General features: G+C 39.2%; 2 pseudogenes; both read left to right on the top strand.

The window, feature by feature from the left end:
• Positions 1-27,297, top strand: part of LOC136154636 (interleukin-31 receptor subunit alpha-like) — a 54,144-nt pseudogene that overhangs the window by 6,746 nt on the left and 20,101 nt on the right.
• On the top strand, positions 24,800-26,326 carry LOC136154145 (dihydrofolate reductase pseudogene; annotated as a pseudogene).

Below are 27,297 nucleotides of genomic sequence, written 5' to 3'. Positions count from 1 at the left end.
TAGGGCTGTGTGTCTCTGTCTCTTTCAGCCATCTCAGAAATCCCCAATTGCTTCCAATTGTCCAATTTAAAGTTCTTCTTATAAGCATCATGACACCATTCCCCTCAACTTGTATCTCGGTCTTGTATCTCAGTCCTCTTACTACCTTTCATTAATACCACTTCCTGTATAACTGACTCCAGTTTCCACACTGCTTCCCTTCTAGACAATTTTTCCCTCGGTCTCAGCCTTGCCCTTCTTTTATTTCAAGGCATTGCTCACAACAAAATGTATCTTTGCAAAGACACCAAAGATATATGGACATAGAGGGGAAGAAGGGAGATTGAGAAGATCTTTATAATTTTGAAAAATGTTCTTTTTGCATGTAGGAAATTCACTGATAAGCAAGAGCAGAACCTTCTCCTGGTCCTTCTTAGAGGAAAATTCTGAATATTTCTGCTTATTTCTAAAAATAGAGAAAATAATTATTTCTAGAAATGTAGCAACATGTTTATATGCTTTTTCTTAACAAGTGGAAGGATTCGTGTGTGTGAGGGACAAATGTAACCTTCAGTTGTCCATGTGTAAAAAATAAACATTCTGTTGTAGTTTTAAATTTACACAAAAATTGTGAAGATAGTACAGAGAATTCTTATATACCCTTCATCCAGTTTCCCTTATTGCTAATATTTTCTAATAGCATCGTATGCTTGCTGAAACAAAGAAACTGATATTAACACATGATTATTAAGTACATTCCAGACTTTATTTGATTTCACCAGTTTTTCCTTAATGTTCTCTTTCTATTCTGGGATCCAATTCAGGGTAGCATATTGCACTGAATTGTCATGTCTCCTTAGTCTCTTCTGGTGGATGACAGCTCTTTAGTCTTCCTTTTTTCTCATGACTGTGGCAGTCTTGAAGAGTACTGTGAGTATTCTTGGGGTTTTTTGAAAAATAGAGCAGAGGTAAAATGCCCTTCATTGCTCTATCACAATTATATAATGTTTGTGACAGTCTTTTGATGAAGAGTTTATATTCTAATTAGAGGTAAGTTGAATAAGACTTAAAATAGGCACACTAGTTGCCAACAAATAGGCAGGACAACAGATGTATAAGCCTTGCTACTCACTTGCAGTTACATACGTTAGGGCAGTTCAGATATGTGGGATCAACACCAGATAACTGAGGCTGTAAGTAATAACTCTTAAGTAAAGAAAGAAAGCAAAAATGAAACTGTTTGCTGATCTGGTTTTCCTTTTTATTCCAGTTCCCCTTGACACCCTCATTTGTGATAAAACAAATCTACAATGCCCTGAGATCATATGCAGAGTTAGAATGTCATGAGGACATAGAGAAAAAGGACATAGGACAAAGAGAAGAGGAGGGAAAATTACTCGTAAATGAATTCCTCCCCCAAGTCCTAAAATCTTGGATTTTCAGGCAAGCCATTTTTCACATGAGGCAGGGAAAGTTGTTTATGCCGTGAAAATAAACAAGCCTAAAATCTTAGTGCTTAAGACAACAAAGTCTATATGTCCATCACCGGTAAGTAGGGACCTAGACTGATGGAGGCTGTACCAGGCTAAGACTCATCATCTCAACATGGATTTGCAGGGTGTGCAGGGCAGAGGGAGGAGAGAAAGGATAATCATGTACCAGTGCTTTAGTCTCCTCTCATGTCAGGGGCCAAAGAAGTCATGTTGCCATGCCCAAGGAAGCAAGGAAATAAAATCTTCCCGTATGTCCGGGAAGGGGAAATACGGATGAGCACTGGAAATGTTCCTGGGCATTCATTTTATTTATCATAAATCTCTTCTGTAACACCAACATAGGGGATCAGACTATGCTAACCCCAAATATACCACTTTGGCATAAGGATTTATTTTGATTCGGAGTCAGATGAGAATCAAGAGATGCAGAAGCAAAGTCTTTGTGGAACTTCTTTTATTTGTTTTAAAGAAGACACTTCTGAAAAGTGAGGACTGCTATACATCTCCTCTCCTGGAGGAGTTTGATGACCATAAGGAAGACAGAAAATCAGTGCCAGGATGGATCTGCACATGTAAACCCTACTCCATTAGTGTCTCACATACATTTACCTTTTCACAGTTTGCCACCCTTGAAAGCCTAAGTTCGTTCTCCTTTGCCCTGTCAGTTCTCTACAGGTTTATTGGTTTTGTCTTAAGATGCTGTATCAGCCCAAGTTCTCACCACCTCTTTAAGTTACTCTTTATTGAGTTTTTGCCTGTGTAATTTCACTGCATGCATTAATATAATGTTTTCTCTTAGTAACCTGTCTTTTGTCAGTCTGATTTTACAGGGTGCTGGCTGGAGAACCTAGGAGAGTAAAAGGAAACAGAATTTTTTCCTTCTCTATACCAATATCAAGTGGCCTCGACAAGTATATTTCTGTCCTGCCATGTACCAAACAGTGAGAGTAAAACAAATGTAGCTCCTTAAAAAAAGCTCAGGGGAAGAGGAAAATCATTTTTACAACTACTTCCTCTTCTGATTTCTGATGACACTGATGGTTTCTGATTTCTGATGACAGATAGATTTCCGATGACACTGATGACACTGATGGTTCTGGTAACCAGAGGCTGGATTCCCCTCTGACTTATGGTTTTTATAGATATTAAACAAAGCTTCTGAAAGATCTAAAGAGAGATATTCAAGGAAGAATAGTAAAGACCAGAGTTCACCATGGTTCGATGGGGGTATATTTAGGTTCACAAGGATCTATTCCTGTGCTGTGCTATGTTAAGTCACCTCAATCGTGTCCGAGGCTCCTCTGCCCATCTATTTCTACACTGGTTGTTTTGGTGACTGTCTTTGGAATCAGCCTGTGCAAGACAGACTGAGAATGAAGGTGGAAATAAAATGTGACTGTAGGGGGCCATAATGAGAATAGTACAAAACTAAAGACTATTCTGAGGAGACAGGAAAAGGCATCTTATTTCTTTGTTTTCCAGCCAATGATCAACTTTGAAATCCTGCTAAGAGTTCATGTGCTGGTATGAGTAAAATGGAGGTGGAGGGTAAGCTAGTTTTGGATGACTATTTGTAAGGAACTTGGCCAGAGGACTAAAGACAGGCCCACATGTACACACAAACACATACAGCCAAAATCTCTGAGCCAGAGAGTGAGTCAGTCAGTGTGAAAGCCATTCCCCTGGGGACATTGTTGGCTAATCCTTGGCTCACCCTCTTGTAGAATTTTGCCTGTCCCACTGACAGTTGTGAAGTGTGTATCTGTTAATATTCTGCTTGCTGTCCTGAGGATTCCTGAGGGAGGGTTTTCAAGCTATATGGGCTCTCTGAGGAATTACTGGGCTAATCGGTTTACCTTCTGATCTCCACTTAACATGTAGTATTATTTGGTTCAGGTCAGTGAACTTTGGTCCTTTAAGCAGTTGGACTTGGAGATCACCAGCTTTTTCATGGTTTTCAGCATGCAAGTAGCACAGATAGAAAGTCATTGACTTAATTGTTTGTCCGGAGCCACGGGGATGGGCCCAGTCCGTGACAAGGTCATGGGACGAGAGAGGAACCTGCAAGGCAACTCTTCCTCACATGGAGCTGCCCCAGGGGCCCAATATGTCCCCTCCGGAGCCACTGGGACGAAAGGAACCTGCAAGGCAGCTCTTCCCCTCGAGGTTGTTCCAGGGGCCCGGTATGTCCCTTTCTTCCTTCTGTCTTACTGTTGTTGGGCTTTCTATTAATTTTTAGAAAGAATAATGTATAGTAATAAGGCCTCACTGGAAAAGTCCAAGCCTTTTTGGAAATGCTCATGATTGCTCTGGCTCAGGACACGACCATAAACATTAAGTCAAAGAAGAAAAGGCCGCAGGTATAGTCTGGCTGCTTGCTTAAAAGATTATAATGTTCTAGAATAGAAAAGTGTAGAGGTATTTAGATTTAGAAGTAGATATACTGCTTTAGTTTACTTGCTCCTTGGTTGATGTAAATCCATGGCTGATTCGCGTCAATGTGTGACGAAAACCACTAAAATGTTGTGGGGTGGGTGGTTGGCCTCCAGCTAATAGAAATAAATGGAAAAAAAAAAAAAAGATGGAATCTACATTAAAAAAAAAGTAGATATACTGCTATAGTTTACTTGCCCCTTGGTTGAAAGGGTTTTCATTATTGCTATTTCCTTGCTGCTATTTGTTCATTGTTTCCCTTTCTTTAAACAACACGGGATATTATAGGTATTTTTGTAAAATTAGAAAATGGGGTATATAGGATTTTAATAGAAGATTTATATTAACCAGCTTCACTGCCATTATCTCACTATTAATAGAGCTGTTTTTCTGCTTTAGAGGTGTTTTTGCTGTTTAATAGTTAATCATTGTAAACTGAGATTTTGTGGTTTCAGGTAAAGAAAAATATCGGTTTTTCTCGTGGTACTATTCTCAGAAATGTCAAACATGTTACTGTGACACTTCCCATGTATTGTTTTATTGTCCAAAGAATTTACACTATACCTGAGATTTGTGGAACATTGTTTTTGTTAGAGTGAGAATGTTAGGCCATTGAGGCAAGAAGACTATGTACAGGACATTTAAGTATAAACCCCGTAATCGGAAACGTTCTAGATGAATGCATAGGGGAAAAACATGGGAAAAAATATTGACGGAAGCACAAACCAATATCTGATGTAATATGTCGTGACTTAAGGGTGAGGTGATATTCATTCTATAAAAGCTGAGCTATCCTAAAAATATATATATAAAAAAAAAAGCTACCTCTTCTAAGCAACCGTCTGTGTCTGTGTGTCTATCTGTCTTCTTCCTTGCCGACGCCACTCATCCCTTGGGTATTCCTGGTCCTGCTGGGGCTGGACCTCGGCAATTGTTGTCAGGATCAGGCTCGCCTGCAGGACTCAGAGGAAGGCTTCTCAGGAAAAAGCTGGAAATGTGGACATGACATGAAGGCCCCTTGCTCTCCTTCACTCTTGTTTGGCACTCCCAGGGGCTACTTTACCTATGTGGACAATTCTCATTTCTTAGACCACAGTCTCCCACATTGCAGGCAGATTCATAACCATCTGAACCACCAGGGAAGCCCATGAATGAATATACAAATCCCAAAAGTCCCAAATCTAAGCAGTGAATACAACCCATTCTGAAACCGTTTATTACTGACTTCCTATTAGAAGGTGTTACCTCTGGAAGAGTTGAAATGTATACATTAGTCAGATATGCAGATATATTTTATAGCATCCTTATTTTCTATGATTAAGCTAATCAGTTTTCAAAAAGTCCCTGTTCCCCTGGAAAGCCAGGCAAGCCTGAGGAAGGGAACAACCTGGGCAGTACTTATATTTGTTAGCATTGTCTCAGTTTCTCCTGATTTATAGTGTTTTTCAGCTGATTCAGTCTCTCTGGGGTAACTGTGTGCAGTTCCAGAGTTTCTGCCTGTCCCCCTACTCCTGCCTAGGGTGGTGTCTAGGTATATGAGAGGGTTTATGTAACTTCAGAGTCCTTGTCTCCTAAATCTGTGTGAGCAAGTCTTTGTTTCCCTCTGTTTTCCTCTGGACGGTCTGCTGGGGTCTTATCCCTTCTCTGTTATCTGCTGCCAGGCAGCCAACTTTGCGTGGGCTTTGGGGTATCATTGCCAAACCCACTCCTAAAGTTCATGTCCCAGCTGTTTGCCTGTGGTCTTGACATTCCTCTGTGCACAGAATCCTCTTCATCTGAATCCCAGGCCTGATCTACAGCCGTAACACCCTGAACATGCCTGATCTCTTCTGAATCCCAGGCCTGGACCAACCCCACACATCTATACCCACCCCCAGTTCCTCACCCTGAGATACTGGGGACTTCTGAATCCCTGCTTGCTACTCTCACCTGTTCAGAGCTTACGTGAGGATCATCCCCAACCCACCCTCTGCAGTGCTAGGACTTGCATATCATGCTGGAGTTGGTGCTTAAGTGGTACACGAGGCTCCGACTAGACTTGCTATGCCTGGTGAAATAGGCCACCAGCCCAAATGACCTTGGTTCTTCAGACTCATGCGTATTTGTACTGTTGCACCCAAGAAGGCTGATATCTGAGTTCTTTGCTCCATCTTACCTTTACTCTCCTGCTCCAATATTTTACTTGCTACAAGTGATGGACTTTTTACTTCTTATCTGGTAGGAACTTCCTTGAATAAAAATAAAAGAAGTGTTTTTTTAAGTAAAAATCTAGCTGTTTAAAGGGACTAACTGCAGAGATGGAGTTAGATTCCTTCCATGGCCGTGATAAGGAGAACCTGTTATACCTAGTAACTTACCAAGAAGTTCAGCTCTTGATTAATCTGTTTTCATCAAACTCTTCAATGCTGGCAATATTTATCATGCACTAAATTTACTGTGCTTGTGTATTTTTCTAGACCTGCCAACTAAGCCTGAGGACATTTCTTATGTCTTCTACTATAGGAAAAATTTTACTTGCACCTGGAGTCCAGAGAAAGAAGCTAATTTTATATCTGCACAGTCAGGAGAACTTCGTGAGCATGGGAACTTTTGTGCCATCAGGGAGAGTAAGGGGAGGAGGCAGAGGTTCCCACTTCAACTCATGACTCAAGTTGCTTAGACAGTAAGTAATATGTTTTCTCAGTTATAGCTTCTAGATAACCATTATTTGCATCCAGGGGCTGGGGTGATATCTTGGTTATTTGCAACCATACTGGTAGGATCTAAAGCTAAGAGGGAGGGGAGGATGCTTGTATAACCATTACACTACATTACCCTGTTGGCCATTTTGGCACTCTATGATAACCATGGAAAACCCTGAGATCCTTTCTGCTTTCAAAATTCCATGATTCTATATTTCTGTATGTTCAGGCTCTGCTCCCTCACCCCTGCCTTTACAAATCCTTACAAAGTGGGCCCCCTCTTCTGGTCTCAGCCTGTTTCATCTCCCACATAGTCCCTAGAGGACTAGAGCAATAGCCACCTCCTTGATTCCTACAATATGTGTAGTTGATTTCATTAAGTTATAGCTTGATAAGGTTTAAGTTATCTATCTAAGAAACTAATTGTAATGAGTTTTCTGAAAACAGTGTACACCAGTGGCAAAAAAATCAATCTGAAAAATATGAAGAATATAAAAAATCACCCAAAATCCCACCACCAAAGGTAACAATGTTTAACATTTTAATGAAGGCATTTCTAGACACCTTTAAGAAGAGTTATGTAAATATGTAAGTTCATATTAATGTAGTCATTATTTATATAATATGCATCCTGCTTTTTTCACCATTAATAGAGTACCAGGCATCTTTCCATATCATTAAATATAGTTGTAGTAAAAACTATCATTTTAAATTCTATTTATGTATCTACTGTAATTTAACAAATTCTTTTTATTTTTTTCTTTTAAGAATGAGTTCTCAAGGTTAGAATCTGAGATTGTCAAGAGCCTATTCATTATTTCTTACCAATAGGAAATATGTTATATGACTGTAACTTTTGATGGACTTACAGGATTCCCAGGGAGGTCTCCATGGTAACTTTTCTCTCTCCTTGAAGGTGAGGAAGGAATCTGGAGAGATAAACATCAATTTCTGGACTATATAGTTCTCAAGAGAGACCCAGAAGGAAGCTACCAAATACATGCTTAATATATTAAATATGCTTATGTTTCTAAACTGCTGTACTAAACTAATGCTGAATCATTTTTTTCCTTCAAAGGTGTTATTTACATGAAAATGATACTTGTAATTCTACAAGTAAAAATGGTTCTTCATGCTCTTTTTATTCAAGATTAACACCACCAGATATTTACATTATTCAAGTGGAGGCTCAAAATGCATACGGGATAATTAAATCATCACTTTATATTCTTATGTACTTTTTTATTAAAATATACCCTCTTCTTTTTTTTTTAAGAGATATCTGTGAACTAAAAAGTAGATTCACAGCTCAAGCATATAGAAGGTGTATGTTATGGATATATGGAAAATTTGCCTTCTTTTCAAGAAGAAAAAGAGAGGGAGGATCAGAGGGAAGATGAAAGGAAGGCAAGAGAGAACTGACCAAAAAAAAAAAAAAAAAAAGAATGAGAAGAAACATTTTGCTGGTCCTTGATTTTCTCTTGCAGTTTGTACCATAAATTATATTAGAAGAAACAGTGTTTCTCCTTCAAAACATTATTACTCCTGTAGGAGTAAGTAAAACTCTTATTTTAAAAAATATCTCACTGATTGTTACCTTTTAAATTCTTCAAAGAGTAATTTTTACTATTTAATTTTAAAATAACATCATTTGTGAGATATAATTCACATGTGATAAGATTCACCTTTTTTTGTTAATTTATTTATTTTTAACTGGAGGATAATTGCTTTACAATATTGTGTTGGTTTTTGCCATATCTCAACATGAATCAGCCATAGGTATACATATGGCCCCTCCCTCTTGAACCTCCATCCCATCTCCCACCCGAAAGATTCACCGTTCAAAAATGATAATTCACCAGTTTTTAAAAATAATATTCACAAAGTTATACAAATATCATCAGGATCTAGTTCCAGAAACTTTTCATCACCCCTCAAAGAAACTTCATGCCCATTAGCAGAAATCCTTAATTCCACCTTCCACTTGGTCTCTGGCAGTCACTAATCTATTTTTCTGTCTTTATGGATTTACTTATTTTTGAAAATTCATATAAATGTAATGATACAGTATAGTCCTTGTATCTTATTTCCTTCACAGCATAATGTTTTAAAGGTTCAATCCATCTTGTAGCATTTATTCCTTTTTATAGCTGAATAATAATCCATCATAGGGACATATCACATTATGTTTAACCACACATTGGTTGATAGACATTTGAGTTGTTCCCACTTTTTGGTTATGAATGCTGCAATTATGAATATTTATGTACAAATTTTTGTGTGGATATAGGCTTCAATTCTCTTAGATATATACCTAATGAAATTGCTGTGTCATATAACTCAGTCTTTAACTTTTTGAGGAACTCCCGAATTTTACCAAAATGACAGTATCATTTCACATTCCCACCAGCAATTTATAAAGTTACTAGCTTCTCCATATCCTCGCCAACACTAGTTATTGCACTTCTTTTTTATCATAACCATCCTAGTGGGTATTAGGGAACTTCCCCGATGGGTATTACATCATACCTCACTGTTCTGATTTGCACTTACCAAATAATTAATGATATTGAGCATCTTTTCATGTGCTAAGTGGCCATTTGTACATCTTCTCTGGAAAAATGTTAATCCATGTATTTGCTGATTTGACAATTATGTTGTCTTTTTATTGTTCAATTTTAAGAGTTCTTTTTGCAAGGAGCTGTGCTCTGAAGCATGTGAGATCTTAGTTCCCCTACTAGGGATCAACCTAAACCCCCTGCAGTGGAAGAGTGAGGCTTAATCACTGGATTGCCAGGGAAGTTCGAGTTCTTTATATATTCTGGGTATCAGCTCCTTATAAGATACGTTTTGCACATATTTTCTTTCTTCCTGTGGGTTATGCTTTCAATTTCTTAATGATGTCCTTTGAAACTAAAACATAATTTAATCTTGATGATTTTATTATAATTTATCTATTTTTTCCTTTATTGCTTGTGCTCAGGAGTCAGAACTAATAAACTAGTACCAAACTGAGGTCACAAAGATTTCTACTGTTTTCTTTTAAAGACTATAGTTTTAGCCCTTACATTTAGTTTTATGATCCTTTCTGAGTTAATTTTTAAGCAAAATTAACAAACTTTGTATTCCTGAAATAAATCTCACATGGTTGTAAGTGTATAATGCTTTCTATATGTTGCTGAATTTGGATTGATAGTTTTTTTTTTTGAGGACGTTTTCTTCTATCTTCATAGGGGATATTGGTCTGTTGCTTTCCTTCTTGTGAAATATTTGTTTGTTTTTGGCATCATGGAAATACTGGCCTCATAGAATGAGTTGGAAAGTGCTTCCTGGTCCTGTTTTTGAAAAAGTTACAGGGATCAAGACCATCCACAAGAAAAAGAAATGCAAAAGAGAAAAATGGCTGTCTGAGGAGGCCTTAAAAATACCTGTGTAGAGAAGAGAAGTGAAAAGCAAAGGAGAAAAGGAAAGATATACCCATTTGAATGCAGTGTTCCAAAGAATAGCAAGGAGAGATAAGAAAGCCTTCCTCAGTGATCAATACAAAGAAATAGAGGAAAACAATAGAATGGGAACGTCTAGAGATCTCTTCAATAAAACTAGAGATACCAAGGGAACATTTCATGCAAAGATGGGCACAATAAAGGCCAGAAATGGTATGGACCTAACAGAAGCAGAAGATACTAAGAGGTGGCATGAATACACAGAAGAACTGTACAAAAAAGATCTTCACGACCCAGATAATCATGATGGTGTAATCATTCATCTAGAGCTAGAAATCCTGGAATGTGAAATCAAGTGACCTTAGGAAGCATCACTATGAACAAAGCTAGTGGATGTGATGGAATTCCAGTTGAGCTATTTCAAATCCTAAAAGATGATGCTGTGAAAGTGCTGCACTCAATATGCCAGCACATTTGGAAAACTCAGCAGTGGCCACAGGACTGGAAAAGGTCAGTTTTCATTCCAATCCCAAAGAAAGGCAATGCCAAAGAATGCTCAAACTACTGCACAATTGCACTCATCTCACACACCAGCAAAGTAATGCTCAAAATTCTCCAAGCCAGGCTTCAGCAATACGTGAACCATGAACTTCCATATGTTCAAGCTGATTTTAGAAAAGGCGGAGGAACCAGAGATCAAATTGCCAACATCTGCTGGATCATCAAAAAAGTAACAGAGTTCCAGAAAAACATCTATTTCTGCTTTATTGACTATGCCAAAGCCTTTGACTGTGTGGCTCACAATAAACTGAGGAAAATTCTGAAAGAGATGGGAATACCAGACCACCTGACCTGCCTCTTGAAAAACCTGTATGCAGGTCAGGAAGCAACAGTCAGAACTGGACATGGAACAACAGACTGGTTCCAAATAGGCAAAGGAGTATGTCAAGGCTGTATATTGTCACCCTGCTTATTTAACTTATATGCAGAGTACATCATGAGAAACGCTGGGCTGGAAGAAGCACAAGCTGGAATCAAGATTGCCAGGAGAAATATCAATAACCTCAGATATGCAGATGACACCACCCTTATGACAGAAAGTGAAGAACTAAAGAGCCTCTTGATGAAACTGAGAGAGCAGAGTGAAAAAGTTGGCTTAAAGCTCAACATCCAGAAAACTAAGATCATGGCAGCTGGTCCCATCACTTCATGGCAAATAGATGGGCAAACAGTGCAAACAGTGGTTGACTTTATTTTGGGGCTCCAAAATCACTGCAGATGGTGATTGCAGTCATGAAATTAAAAGACACTTGCTCCTTGGGAGGAAAGTTATGACCAGCCTAGACAGCATATTAATAAGCAGAGCCATTACCTTGCCAACAAAGACCCATCTAGTCAAGGCTGTGGTTTTTCCAGTAGTCATGTATGGATGTGAGAGTTGGACTATAAAGAAAGCTGAGTGCAGAAGAACTGATGCTTTTAAACTGTGGTGTTGGAGAATACTCTTGAGAGTCTCTTGGGCTGCAAGGAGATCCAACCCGTCCATCCTAAAGGAGATCAATGCTGGGTGTTCATTGGAAGGACTGATGTTGAAGCTGAAACTCCAATACTTTGGCCACCTGATGAGAACTGATTCATTTGAAGACCCTGATGCTGGGAAAGATTGAGGGCAGGAGGAGAAGGGGACGACAGAGGCTGAGATGGCTGGATGGCATCACCAACTCAGTGGACATGAGTTTGGGCAAACTCCGGGAGTTGGTGATGGACAGGGAGGCCTGGTGTGCCGCGGTTCATGGGATCGCAAAGAGTCAGGCACTACTGAGTGACTGATGTGAACTGAACTGAACTGAAAGATCGGTGGTAATTCATCTTTAAACCTCTGGTACATCTCAGCAGTTTAGGCATCTGTGTCTCAGATTTTCTTTTTGTGAAGTGTTTTGACTTGGGTTTCTTTTAAAAACATTTTTAGGAACTCCCTTTGGAAGGCTTACATCACACTGCTAACATTGGCTCTACCTCTTGACGATGGTCCTGAAAGGGGCAAGGCTTTTCACTTCTTAAACACAAACTTCTATTTTATTATTATCTTTACTTTCTTAAAATTAACATATATTACTTTAGCAATAATGTAAATTAATGGAAAACAGTATGAAAGTTCAAAAAAAATTTAAAATACCACTACCATGTTAAAAATACAACTCCCAAATTAAAAACTATAACTCCCAAATTAAAAATACAACTACCAGCAATTCTAATTCTGGTATTATCTAAATAGGATCTTATTAGGATCTTAAAGAAATACTTGCATTTCCATGTTCATTGCAATATTACTCACAATAGCCAAGATATAGAAACAGCCTAAATGCCCACCAGCAGAATCATGAATAAAGAAATTGTGCTATATATATATACACTGCAATTACTGTAGCTATTTTGGAAAGCAAAATGACATTTTGTGGAAAGTGGCCCTAAAAATGTTTATGTTGTTGTTGCTTGTTGTAGTCACTAAGTCATGTCCAACTCTTTTGCAACCCCATGGACTCTAACCCTCCAGGCTCCTCTGTCCATGGGATTCTCCAGGCGAGAACACTGGAGTGGGTTGCCCTTTCCTTCTGCAAGGGATCTTCCCAACCCAAGGATCAAACCCACATCTCCTGCACTGGCAGGTGGGTTCTTTACCACTGAACCACTTGGGAAGACCCAAAATGTTTTTACCTCTTAATTTAATCCTTCTGTCCTAGGGGATCTAAGGAAGCCATGAGAGATGCAGACAAAGATACAACTATCATCCACTTACTTGTTCACTTAACAAATATCTGAAATTTGCTAAGTGCCAAATGTTAATCCAAGGCCTTGTGATCGAGACTCAGCTTCTGTTCTCAGGGGAGCTTTAAAACAAGAAATTGGAAACACTATGTACACTAATAGAGAAAGTGTCAAATTCTGTTCCTCTATAAGAGAATATTATGAAGCTTTGAAATCATGTTTTGAAAAATTTTAATGCAAAGGGATGTTTGCTGATTTCATAATGTTTTTCAAAAAGACAAAAGATTTATTTAGCATAACATCAATTTAAAAAAAAAATACAAATTCTTGTATAGGAAAAAGCCTGGAAATACATCAAAATGCTAATAAGGATGATCTCTGGTTGATGGCAAGAAGGACATGGCAACCCACTGCAGTATTCTTGCCTGGGGAATCCCATGGACAGAGGAGCCTGGCGGGCTAGAGTCCATGGGATCACAAAGAATCCAACATGACTGAAGCAACTTAGCATGCATGCCGGTTGATAGAATTATGGTTGACTACATTTTTCTTTGTAGTTTTTCTATATTTAAAAACTTTGGGGAGGAGTTCCCTGATGGTCCAGTGGTCAAGACTCCACCTTCCAATGCATGGAGCGTGGGTTCAATCCCTGGACAGGGAACTAGATCCTACAAGCTACAACTATGAGTTCTCAAGCTGCAACTGTGCAACTTAGACCTGGCACAACCAAATAAATACATTCAAATAAATAATTTTTGAAATGAGCCTGTTACTTTTATAACACCCCCCCACACACACACACACACACTTTTTCAAGGAGAGATTTAGGGTGAGAATGTTTGTAGTGTTCAGGGGACAGGAGAGGTGCTTTCTACTGGACACTTCTTCATCCTGGCGGTCAAAGAGAGATGGGAAGAATAGACAAGAGGAGCAACCCATACTCTGGTCATGGTATTTCTTTTTGCCTCTCTTCTGTTTGACAAAAGATCTCAACCAGTCAGTAAAAGGCTGATTTGTAAAAAAAAAAAAAAAATCTCAGAAATATAGCCTTTCCTCACTGGACATTCTCTTTTGAAGGAGTGGGAGGTGGCAACATTCTTTCTGCCCTGCTTTCCTAAAGCATTGTGCATACACTAAATCCCAAAATATGCACTATCATTTCCTTTTCAATTCTGGGTGGATGCTATTAGTACTCTCTGGTCTTTGTGCAAATACAAGAACTGTATGATTTTTATTTTCAGCTAAAATCGAGCCTCCTAAGATTTCCAGTGTGAAACCAGTTTTGGGCATCAAAAAAATGGTTCAAATAAAATGGACATAGCCTGTGTTGGCACCTAAGTCATCTACTTTAAATTATACACTTCGATTCAGAGCAGTAAATAGTACCCACTGGGTAAGTTACGCCATTATAATGTTTTTCAGAGAATTATTGATGTTTGTTGATCTGGAATCAATTTTTTCCTATTTTCTACATTTAAAATAGAAGATAGACAATAGTGAATACTTTTCTCCCCAGTTTCCCATTTGGGCCTTTTAGATTGGAAAACTGTTTTACTATATGCATCTTGAATTCTGAACTTATTAAGGGCATACAAAAAAGTGAGAAAGTTTTTTTGCATTTCATTCTGTTTTGTGTCTAGCTACATTGGTTCTTGAGAGTCTATAGCTTGGGAATTTCCTTTTAAATTTTTCTAAACTTTGTGATCTATAACACATATTTAGAAAAGTGAACAAAATATAAATACTGCATTTAACAAATTATTATTAAGTCAGTGTGCATGTAAAAACCACTGACATAAAAAATAGCATGCGATAGCCCCCTGCTTACCTTTTTCTGATGACACTCTCCTCCTGCCTTTAGAACTAATGATTATCTTAATTTTCATGGTAATTGCTTCTTTGCTTTTTATTATGGTATCACCATATAGGCCTGCATCCCTAAACAATGTAGTTTGAGATGGCATATAAATGGAATTCTTATAGTTTGTATTTTCTTTATGTTTGACTCCTCTCTCTCAATATTGTGTTTTTAAGATCCATTCCTGTTTTACAGTGCTGGAGTTTATACATTTTTATTCCAATGTAGTCTTCTGTTGCATGTACACAATGGAATCATGGCTTTAATTTGCATTTACCTGAATTTTAATGAGATTGTATGTCGTTTCATGTATTTATTGGCCACGTGGAATCCTTCTTTTTGAAGTATTGATTTAAGCCTTTTGCACACTTTTTTTCTTTTGGAAGATCTGATTTTGTAATTGACTTATAGGAGTTACTTACATATTCTGTTTATGAGTCTTTTATTTTTTATGTGTCTTGTAAACATCTCTCACTATGCAGCTTGCCCTTTCACTTTCTTAATGGTAACTTAGAGGAACAGAATTTCTTAATATGAATACTGTAAAATTTTACCAAGCTTTCCCTTTATATTTATTGTCTTTTGCATCTTGAGAAATATTTTCTTACCTCAAAATTCAGAAATAATTATCATATTTCCATAATGCAGTCTGATATTATATCAACTTTCTATTTCTAACCAACTTACATTATTGACTCTTAGTTCCAGCCAATTAAATCATTTAAATCTTTAAGATTTCCCCCCCAACACACAAAAGATTTTCTAGTAAGAACATTTCCACTGTCCTATAACATCCCTTTTTAACCTAAAATGCTGATGTTTTATTTATTCCTATTGACTTTCTTCAGGTTGGTCTTATCCATCATTTTGACCTATTGAGAATCTTTATTCTATTACCCGAAGCTTGTAGTTAATTGTCTACTTTCTAACTTTTCTATAAACCTTAGACTTAATTTTTACTTTCTGATTTTTTAATATCTTCAGATTTGATAACATTTTTATACCTTCATCTAATCATTGATCAAAAGAATGACTACACTGGAGTCCATCCAAAGACATCAGCCTCTCCTTTGTGCTAAAAGAAGCTCATTTACTCAAGCTTCTTTGAATATAGAAGACCACCACAATCATTCAGCCTACATTTTTCATCTTGGCCATGAGGCCATCACTAGACTTTTTCCTTTATTGAAGCCATGGTACTCTATCTATTGCATCCACTAGACTAGAACTCTTGCAGAAAAGAAAACTGGTTAAGTTTCACTTGTCTTATATTCAAGTCAAGAGAAATAATCAGTTCACTCTTTTTCTCAGCTTCTTTTCTGTACCAACTCTGGATCTATTTTCCTAAAACTGACTATATGAACATAAGACTCACTGATTGGTAGTTTCTGGAACCCAGAAAGGAACCCCTAAGTAGGACACTCCCCAGCACAATGTAAGCTCATCTTCATACCCCATAACATGGGCTCAGTGAATCTGAGGAACTTCTGTGTGATCTACTGTCTAGTAACCCTTGGTTTCTTTTGTCTGATCCCAGAGTCCTGTGACTACTTTACAAAATCCAACAAGAAAATGAAGCCAGGAGCTATATTCCTTTGGAAAATTACTAAACCATTTAGTATACTAAGTGAGGGCAGCACATGCAAACTACTTCAATCCCTAGCATCCTGTACCCCACCTCTATGAAAAACTTACCTGCATCTGTACTCATCTTTGCCACCTTCCTTCCAGAAGGAAGAGGTCCATCCTCCTGCTAACCTGGAGAACGTGGGAAGGAGAGTGGAATGTACAACCAGAATCTCTCTCCTTTCAGTTCTCAAACACAACCAAGTCTAATCAGTTCTAAATCCAACTAAACCAATCCAGTCTTCTCTGGATGGTTCTCATCCCATTGTCAATGTAAAAAGATCTAAATTCTTAACCCTCCAAGGCCTGGCCCCTATCAAGCCCTCCAAACTCATCTTCCATCTTGCTCTTGCTTCTCTAGTAGTTCTGAATTGCTAGTTTCCCTTGTGTCATGTCATTTCATTACTCTCTGCTTCTGCCTAGAACAGCTCTCTGCTTTGTACCTCTCCTCTTGGCCTAAACCTTGCTAGAGCCACTCATCTCTCAGAACTCTGATCTGACATATTTTCTTCTGGGAGTCTGAGATAGGTATTCCTCCTCTGTCATTGCACTTAACATAGTCACTTAAACTCATCTCTCCCCATATTTGATGATAAGTTCCTCAAACACAGAGACCTTGATTTTCATCTTAGTATTCTCATTGCCTGCCACATGTGCTCAGTAAATGTTTAATTAAACTAAACCACATAAAAACCAATTCCCAAATCCATGTTCATATAACAAGACTCATATTTGTGAGATGCTAATATATGGGTTTGCTTCCCAGGTGGCTCAATGGTAAAGAATCCTACTTGCCAGTGCAGGAACTGTGGGAGACTTGTTTTCAATTCCTGGGTTGGAAAGATCCCCTGGAGGAGGTAACGGCAACCCACTCCAATATTCTTACTGTGATAATCCCATGGACAGAGGAGTTTGGTGGGCTACAGTTCATGGGATTGCAAAGAGTCAAATATGACTGAGTGACTGAGCACCCATGCACACAATATATGGGTTACAGAGTGCTTTTTTATACTGCAAGCTACTTAATCCTTGCAAATATCGTATAAATTGTTGTTTTTTAGTTAATAAGTTGTATCCGACTCTTTGCAACACCATGGACCATAGTCTGCTTGGCTTCTCTTTCCATGGGATTTCCCAGGCAAGAATGTTGTTGTTCATTCGCTCAGTCATGTCGGACTCTCTCCAACCCCATGGGACTGCAGCACGCCAGGTTTCCTGGTTCTTCACTATCTCCCAGAGTTTGCTCAAACACATGTCCATTGAGTTGATGATGCCATCCAACCATCTCATCCTCTGTCACCCCTTCTCTTCCTGTCCTCAGTCTTCCCCAGCATCAGGGTTTTTTCCAATGAGTAGGCTTTTCACATCAGGTGGCCAAAGTACTGGAGCTTCAGCTTCAGCGTCAGTCCTTCCAATGAATGTTCAGGGTTGATTCTCTTTCAGATTGACTGGTTTGATCTCCTTGCTGTCCAAGGAACTCTCAAGAGTCTTCTCCAGCACCACAGTTCGAAAGCATCAACTCTCCGGTGCTCAGCCTTCTTTATGGTCCAACTCTCACATCCATATGTGACTACTGGGAAAACATAAGCAAGAATACTAGCGTGGTTTACCAATTCCTTCTCCAGGAGATCTTCCCAACCCAGGGATTGAAACTGTGTCTCCTCCATTGGAAGGTTGATTCTTTACCACTGAGCCACCTGGGAAACCCCTCCTATAAATAAGATATCACTATTCTTCTTATTGTTGTTGTTGTTTAGTCAGTAAGTTGTGTCCGACTCTTTGTGACCCCATGGACTGTAGACCACCAGGCTCCTCCTCCTTGGGATTTCCCAGGCAAGAATACTAAAATGAGTTGCTATTTCCTTCTTCTGGGGATCTTCCTGACACAGGAATCAAACCCACATCTCCTGCATTTGCAGGTGAATTCTTTACCACTGAACCACCAGGGAAGCCCCATTGTTATTACAGATTAGTAAATTGCAATGCATTGGAGAAGGAAATGGCAACCCACTCCAGTATTCTTGCCTGGAGAATCCCAGGGACGGGGGAGCCTGGTGGGCTGCCGTCTATGGGGTCGCACAGAGTCGGACACGACTCAAGTGACTTAGCAGTAGCAGTAGCAAATTGCAATGTAGAGCACTTTGGTCATCTGTCCAAGATTTGTAAGTTACAGAGTTGAGCTCAGGTTTTGTGACGCCAAGTTCAGTCATTCATTTGACTATACTTTAGCCTCCAAACCACCTTCCCATGGCTGTAGTGGAAAGGGTTTCTACTTTTATAAAAGGGAACCATGTGAACACTCTACCAAAGGATTTCAAGACTGTTTTAAGAACTTGATTTAGGCTTTGTTCCAAAACTTCTGACTCATCTCTTAATATGTAAACACTTGGGATAAGCTAGGACTTGGCACAATATACAGGTTGCTAGAAACAAAACTGGTGGTTAATTAGTGTTTCGGTAGGAGTCCATTGCTTGTTCTGAGTTTGGGGATTTTTAGATTTAAGCCTGTATATGGAGGGTCAATTGGTCTTGGATCCAGTGAGGACCAAAGCCATATAGCCTGGAAAAAAGCCACAGTAAAGAAGCCTTAGAGGAGCACTCTTTGGAACTTTAACTGCACTTTTTACTGTCCTGAGGCTGGGTCTGGGAAGAACAGGTTTGCCCAGGTACAGTAAAGAGAGCTTTCTGATTGTGAGGAGACCCAGCAAGAGACCAAGCATATGCTGAGGGTACTAGCAAAACAGGAGGAAAATTTTGAGAGGTTAAAAATAGAAGAAGAATATTATATATTTTAAAAAGCATGGAAAATAAAATAGAATGTCATTAGTCTTCCTTACATGTGTTTTATGGATTAATACTGTTTTTATTTTGATTTACATATGGAGAGTACCATGTGGTTGACCTTCTCTCAAAGGTCTTAATCTGGTTTTAACTGAGCCCCATAAATGAGGTCGGCTGGGGAGGCTACTTCCCCAGAGATGATGAATTGTCCCAAGATATGTTCCCAACAGCCCTGTTCTACCACTGCAACGTCTCCAGGGGCTTTTGCAGGAAGGTGCTCAGGGAACCTGGAGTTCAGCAGTAAAATTGCCCTCAGGCCTGGATGCTGCTTCCTTGCTCTGATGCCATCTCACTAGACTGGGAGTTCAGAACCGTCCATCTACAGCTGGGATGCTCAGCTGTTGGCCATATAGATGCATCCTGATTTTGCCCCAATTTCCTTTAGGCCCAGCACCTATAATTGTGTACCTATTTTCACAGTTGTTGTAGTACACATAAGTGATATCAGGACTTCCTATTCTTGCCAGATTCTATGGGCTAGTGTGCATCCTCACAAAGTAGTCATGTCTGTAAATAGTTTATTTTCATTAATAAGCTCAATATAAATTTATATAAACCTACAGCTAAAAGTTCATGTTGCAGCAACAATGATCATGCTCAGTAAGACATAGCTGAATTTCTACTTTCTTGTGGAGAGTTATGTCCAGAGGGACTTTATAGAAAGCAACATGCTCACTTACTAACAAAGAAACTGAGGTCTAGAAAGGGGAGGTGGTATATTTGCCTCTCCCTGTTCTGCACACTGAGAGAGTGTCAAAATGAATTTATGTATCTAGGATACCGAGATCTTTAGCAACTTGACTGATCACCCAAAGACCAATCATTTGAAATGGGAAGTTTGAAAAAGAGGAAAGAATCTGGGCGTGAGGGGATCTGTGCTCTGATCCTAGTTCTGCTGACTATAACTGCTGAGGTAGTCCATAATCACTTAACTTGTCTGGGTTTTGTTCATGACATGAGTTTGAACTTAATGCTGTCAAGGTGTCTTTTACATACTGTTCCTTGAGATCTTATCTCTAGGTATTGTTGTCATCTCCAGAAATTAAACTGAGGCCTCTATTGGGTGCCAGGACTCCACCCACCCTGCATCTTTCAGGACAGCAAGATTCACTCACATCCAGCCCAGAGGCAGGAATATCTACCTCACAAGCTTAGAAACAAGAAAGTGGATGGGTGGTGGTTCTTGGGGTAACACCTCTATTTGACGCTAACAATCTCCAAGCATGTGTAGAAGTTTATTTATGAAAATTTAAAAAATTGAAATATAATGCTACTAGTTCAGAAAGGTAAGAGAGGGTTGAGGAGTAAAGAAGAAACATGGAAAGATAACATGTGGTCTCCCATCCAGCTTAAGGCTGTCTTTGTCTTTTAGATGGAAGTCAACTTCACCAAAAGCTGTGTGAATGAAGAAGAAGCATATAACCTCACAGGGCTGCAGGCTTTGACAGAGTACGTTGTAGCTCTGCAATGTTTGGCTCACAAGTCAAGGTTCTGGAGTGGCTGGAGTCAAGAAAAAAGTGGGAATAACTATGGAAGAAGGCTAGTTGGTCCATTGTGGTTTCTTTTTTGTCTGCCTTGGTTTATGGCAAACTGAACTGAGCCCTTGTGGATTTTGTGAAGTACTTTGCCATACTTGGGAATGATGGAATCCCACAATCCCAGAGCCAGAGAGTCTGTACAGTGCGCCTCCACAGGGCATGCATGGCACATGCCTGAGCCTACAGGATAAGCTGGCCTTCCCCTGATGATGTTAGTGACATTAGCAGCTTTCTGCCTTGAAGGCAAAGGACCATATCTTGAATACTTGTATAAAGTTCTTATACTATGCTTGAAGTAGTATAAGATTATTTAAAGATGTCCTATAATAAATTAAAGATTGATGTTGCAAACCCTGAGCTACTGCTAAAAAAATAAAGGTGTAACTAATGAGAAAGAAGGTCACATCTTTAATTATAGTGAAGGAAGGAAGGAGAAGAGGATTGCACCTTGACTGAATGGTTACCATGAGTCAGGAATGGTAATTAAGAACACTATTGGGTTGGCCAAAATGTTCCTTTGAGTTTTTCTATAACATCTTACAGAAAAACTGGAATGAACATTTTGGTCAACCTAATCTGTGGACTTGATATAAAATCTAGCCTGGCTGTGGAGTAATTTTGGGCAAGATACCCACCCTCTAAGATTCATTCTCCTTACTAATGTTTCCCTTTTTCCATAATGGACTATAACTTATAAAATTGAGTTAATAGTAGTACCTACTTTTTAGTATTATTTTTAAGATTAAATGAAATAATTGTGTTTAGCCCATAATCAACATTCAGTAGTTGACAGACTTCCTATTAGTGTTATTAATTCTCCTAAGAGCCCTATAAAATATGTAGAATCACCTCCATTTGCAAGTGGGATAGCTGAGATGTTAATTTGTTCATTGTCACTCAGCATGTTACCATGCTCTATAAATCAAGAGCCTTGCCCAGAGCCTGACCCCAGTAGACGTTCAATAAGTGTTTGATGAATGTGTTTGTTTCCTGTGGCCACTGTAACAAATTGTGAATGTGTGTGTGTGTGCTCAGTTGCTCAGTCATATCTGACTCTTTGTGACCCCATGGACTATAGTGCGACAGATTCCTCTGTCCATGTAATTTTCCAGATGAGAATACTGGAGCACTTTACCATTTCCTACTCCAGAGGATCTTCCCAACCCAGAGACCGAACTCCCCTCTCTTGTGTCTCCTGCATTGGCAGGTGGATTCTTTGCCACTGTGCCACCTGAGAAGCCCGCAAATTTTTTTTTTTCTTTTCTAGTTCTAGAATTCAAAGGTCCAAAATCAGTTTCATTGGACTAAAGTCAAAGTGTTGGCACAGTTGGAGATTTTGAAGGGAGAATATATTTTCTTGCCTTTTCTATCCTCTAGTAACTGTCTGTATTCCTTGGTTTGTGGCCCCTTCCTATGAACAAAACATATTACTCCAGTCTCTGCTTCTGTCATCACATTACCTTTTTCTCCTCTTCTGTGTCAAATCTGTCTGCTTCCTTCTTGTAATGACCATTATGATAACATTTAGGGCCCACTGGGATAATCCAAGATAATCTCCCCATCTCAAGATCCTAACCCAATCACATGTACAAAGTCCCTTTGGCCATAAAAGGTAATGTTTATAGGTGATAAGAGATTTGTACTTAGATTTTGGGGGTTGATTTTTCAACCTAATACAATGAATGAATGACTAATTAAATGAATACTTATCAAAGGCCACACATCTTCTGAAAGATGTAAGAGAAACAGAAAAATGCTGATCATTCTAACCTTCTGAGGCTTTAACTTTGTTTATGAGACATGTAAGTTCTAGACCATGAATTTCCCCTCAGCCCACCATGGGCATGATTTCAGGCCCTTTTTAAACAGTCTTACAACAAGTCCCTCACTGATCTTATGCAACATGTGGGGTCAACTCCTGTGCTCCCTGGTCTATATGGCAAAAGTGTATTCCCATGGATCCTGGTTGAGTTTCCCATGAGACCCAAGTTAGTGCTAACAGATATTTGGCATGTTTGCCCATATGATCATATGTCTGGGAATAATCAGGTGCCTTCTGAATTTTGTATCTCCCACTGGAGGTGTTCATGCTTAGTCTGGACTACTCATTGGTGGATGTAGTTACAACAAAGATTCATGTGACACACATAGAGGATTGGGCTGGATGGCCTCTGAAGTCCCTTCTTACTCTAAGATTCTATTCATCTATGGCATTCAGGCAACCAGGCTTCCATGCTCAACTGTAAGAATACAGGAAAAAGTAATACAAAATTTCTAATCCCTATGTGTTTATATGCTTAGAACAGAGCCTTACAAATGGTAAGTGCTATATAAATTTTAAATAAATAAAAATACATGCATGATTAAAACAAAACTAGTCAAGTTGTGGACCTAATGTGAATTTTTGATTAAAATTATATGCAGTATTTGGGAACACTCTATAGACATCATCTTAAATAATGCTCAGACAGTAAAGCGTCTGCCTACAACGCGGGAGACCTGGGTTCGATCCCTGGGTCAAGAAGATCCCCTGGAGAAGGAAATGGTAACCCACTCTAGTACTCTTACCTGGAAAATCCCATGGACAGAGGAGCCTGGTAGGCTACAGTTCATGGGGTTGCAAAGATTTGGACATGACTGAGCAACTTCACTTTCACTTTCAAAACAAATATACTAGTTTACAAATACCAAATAGCACTTAAATTGTACAATATAAAATGACCCAATGGTTATAATCTGTTGGAGTGCTCAGTTATTGCTGTCTGTGACTTGACTGACCCCTATCTTTTAAAATATTAGAATGAAATGCAAGCAATATCCTTGTGCAAGTTGTCGTCTCCCTCTGCTATACCTTTCAGCAGGCAATCTGGGAGAGTGAGTTCTACCCTGGGTTTGGTCTTGTTTTGTACAGTTCTCCTCCCTGTAGCTGTCATTCTTCTTAGAGACCTAACATCATTATGGTTCACTGTCTTAAATTCATCACAGTCCAACCACTTGCTAATGTCAATTTCATACACTTGTTTCACCACTAGAAATGAGATTTACCATTTCAACTGATTTGTTATTTCAGCTTGCTTGGCTAAGATTGACTACCGAAACATTAGATGCTAGTGTCCTCTGTGCCCTGTGCTAGTTAAATAAAATGAACATCTGTCAACATTACCACTGGACAATTTTTGCTTTTCTTAATTTTTCAGAATCCCAGAAGAAACTAATGAAAATGTACCCACCCCTGGCAAATCCTAATTTATCCTCTTCTAATTCATGAAGTGTTTCCCTGTTTCACAAAGAAATGCCAGCTGTTTTATACACACTACCTCAAACCTTTTCTAATTTGAAAATTTCCATTTTAAGTTCCCTTTTGCATTTCAATATATTGATTATTAGGATTATTTACTCACATTTAAGCATATAAATATATACTACATGAAACACGCATACTACATGAAACAGCCGATTCATGAGAAAAGACCCTGATACTGGGGAAGATTTAAGGCAAAAGAAGAAAGGGCAGCAGGGGATGAGATGGCTGGATCACATCACCAACTCGATGGGCATGAACTTGGGCACACCTCAGGAGACAGTGAGTGATAGGGAGGCCTGGAGTGCTGCAATCCTTTGGATCGCAGAGTCGGGCATGACTTAGTGACTGAACAGCAACAGGAAACATATGATAATATTCAATTCCTGGCGCCATTACTTAAAAGTTATATTGGGGCCCCCTTTCCCCGATGGCCCCGCCCTGTCCTGGACCGAACCCACCACGTGTGGCTGCAACTGCGGCGGGAGCGTGGACGCTAGAGGCGCCGCGGAGTCAGAGTCAGGGTCCGCCTTCTCGGCTGCACCCGCTGGGGATGCGGTGGATTTCAGGCTTCCCGTAGACTGGAAGAATCTGCTTAAAACAGCCTGCCTTGCAGACGCTGGGCTGGAGGAGGCCGGCTTCCGGCGCGACATCGCAAGGCCGGGAGTCAACAGCCCGAGAGTCGGGCCGAGCCGGGAGCGCGGGCCCGCGGCCGCAGTTCCCGGGGCGTCTGCAGGCGCGAGCCCGTCGTGACCCGGCGGTGCGCCGGGGCGGGGGGCGGGGGGCGGGGGCGCGGTCTCGCCTGCACACAGAGGGCTGGAGGGGCGGGCAGACCAAAATTTCGCGCCAAGGTGGCTGACCTAGCGGGGTTCGGGGTCCAGCGCTTGCTCGGAAGTGTTTCCTGCAGCTGTCATGGTTCGTCCGCTAAACTGCATCGTCGCTGTGTCCCAGAACATGGGCATTGGCAAGGACGGGAACCTGCCCTGGCCTCCACTCAAAAAATAATTCAGATATTTCCAAAGAATGACTACAGTCTCTTCAGTAGAAGGTAAACAGAATTTGGTGATTATGGGTAGGAAGACCTGGTTCTCCATTCCAGAGAAGAATCGACCTTTAAAGGACAGAATTAATATAGTTCTCAGTAGAGAACTCAAGGAACCTCCAAAGGGAGCTCATTTTCTTGCCAAAAGTCTGGGTGATGCCTTAGAACTTATTGAAGATCCAGAATTAACAAATAAAGTAGACATGGTTTGGATAGTGGGAGGCAGTTCTGTTTATAAGGAAGCCACGAGCAAGCCAGGTCATCTTAGACTATTTGTGACAAGGATCATGCAAGAATTCAAAAGTGATACGTTTTTCCCAGAAATTTATTTTGAAAAATATAAACTTCTTCCAGAATACCCAGGTGTTCCCTTGGATGTCCAGGAGGAAAAAGGCATTAAGTACAAATTTGAAGTATATGAAAAGAACAATTAATGTGAAAATGTTTTCCGATCTATTTCAAGCCTTTCTCCCCCCAAAAAAAACTATATATTTTTTGTTGTAGAGACTTTGTTCACTTTAGATCTATTACTTCTAATCAATGTACTTTTATTCCCTATTAATCTTTTTTTTATTAATTATTATTGGAGTATACTTGCTTTACAGTCTTATTAGTTTCTGCTGTAGAGCAAAGTGAATAAGCTATACATATACATATATCCCCTCTATCAGGACAGCCCGAAGTGGGAGGGTCCCCTGGTGGCTAGAGTTGAAACCAGATTCTGTAGAGCTAGGGAGTTAAGACCAAAGGTCAGAAATGGACCCTAAACAGGAAAACTAGCATTCAGTTATTAAATTAGATCAAAAGAGGGACTAAGAATTACTACATATAGATCACACTACTGAAAAAAATTCTGTTCACTCAGACCATTCCACAAGGATAGTGATAAACAGGTACAATACTACCTTTTGATGGTTCAGAGAATGTCAGAGACCTTTAAAAACTTTATTTCTTAACTTCAGTGAGATTTCACAGGATGTTACAATGACAGAACAAGAATTGGCTGCTCTTTACAAAAAAGGATAAAAAAAATCAAGCATAATGGCTAAAATTTTAAAAGGTAATAAATTGAGAATAAATGTTGCTAGAAACCAAAATTAGTAAGTTAGAAACTAAACATCACAGAATTAAAAAATGAAGGCTAAACCATGTTTTACCCATCTTGTTAGCAAAGATTTAGATTACTAATATAAAAAAGTAGTATTTTCTGCTTTATAAACTGGTACAACCTTTTTAGTGTGTAAGTTAGCAATATCAATTAAAATTCAAAATATTCTGGGTTTGGACCCAAGACTTCCACTTCTAAAAATTATTCCTGAACAAAGAGGTGGGCCCAAGAATATTTGTTACAAAATTTTGTTTTAAACTTAGAAAGAACCCAATGTTGATTAACAGAATGATTTAATATGTCTATAAAATGTAACATCTGCAACAGTAAAAAAAGGATGACTGAAAAATGCCAAAAACTGCTAAGAAGCAACTTATGTATCAACTCAAAATGTTTAATAAATGTTAATGTGTGGGAAAAAGCATGTGGCAAACTAAAAAAAAAAAAAGTTATATTGGGCAATTTTCTCACTTCTTAGCACCTCAGAAGAGGAAATAGTAATATTGATGTACCTAATTATAGGCTGTGGAGGTTAGATGAGATGATTCAGGTAAAATGCTTAGTATGTGACACTTGCTAAAAGTGAGTGATTCTTAATGTTAGTCTTCAGCAAAGGCAGCAGAATGTGTCTAAAGTGCTGATTGGTGGTGACTGTGGGTATTTCCAGATTGTACCTGGAGCAACAGAGCAACAAATTCTTACTACATCTGTCCAAACAGTTGATGCCTTGGAATATGTAAACTCCAATATGTAATTGGAGAAGGAAATGGCAACCCACTCCAATATTCCTTGCCTGGAGAATCCCATGGACAAAGGAACCTGGAGGGCTACAGTCCACAGGGTCGCAAGAGTTGGATATGACTTAGCAGCTAAACCACCACCACCAATATGTAAATATTTTGGCAAATTTGTAAAAGCTTAGTATTATTCTTTCACAAATACAGAATTATTGCTTTTCCCCATTTGGTTAAGCTGGATTATCAATTTATTCATTATCAATTTATGATCTTGGAAAATTGACTGTAATAATTGTAGAAGAGGGTTTTTCAGATGGCTCAAGTGGTAAAGAATCCACCTATGAATGCAGGAGATGCAGTTTAAATCCCTAGGCTGGGAATATCTCCTGCAGGACGAAATGGACATCCACTCCAGTATTCTCGCATGAAAAATTCCATAGATAGAAGAGCC

Source organism: Muntiacus reevesi, chromosome X, assembly GCF_963930625.1.
Source record: "Muntiacus reevesi chromosome X, mMunRee1.1, whole genome shotgun sequence".
Classification (NCBI taxonomy): Eukaryota; Metazoa; Chordata; class Mammalia; order Artiodactyla; family Cervidae; genus Muntiacus; species Muntiacus reevesi.
This window is presented reverse-complemented; position numbering and strand designations above follow the sequence as displayed.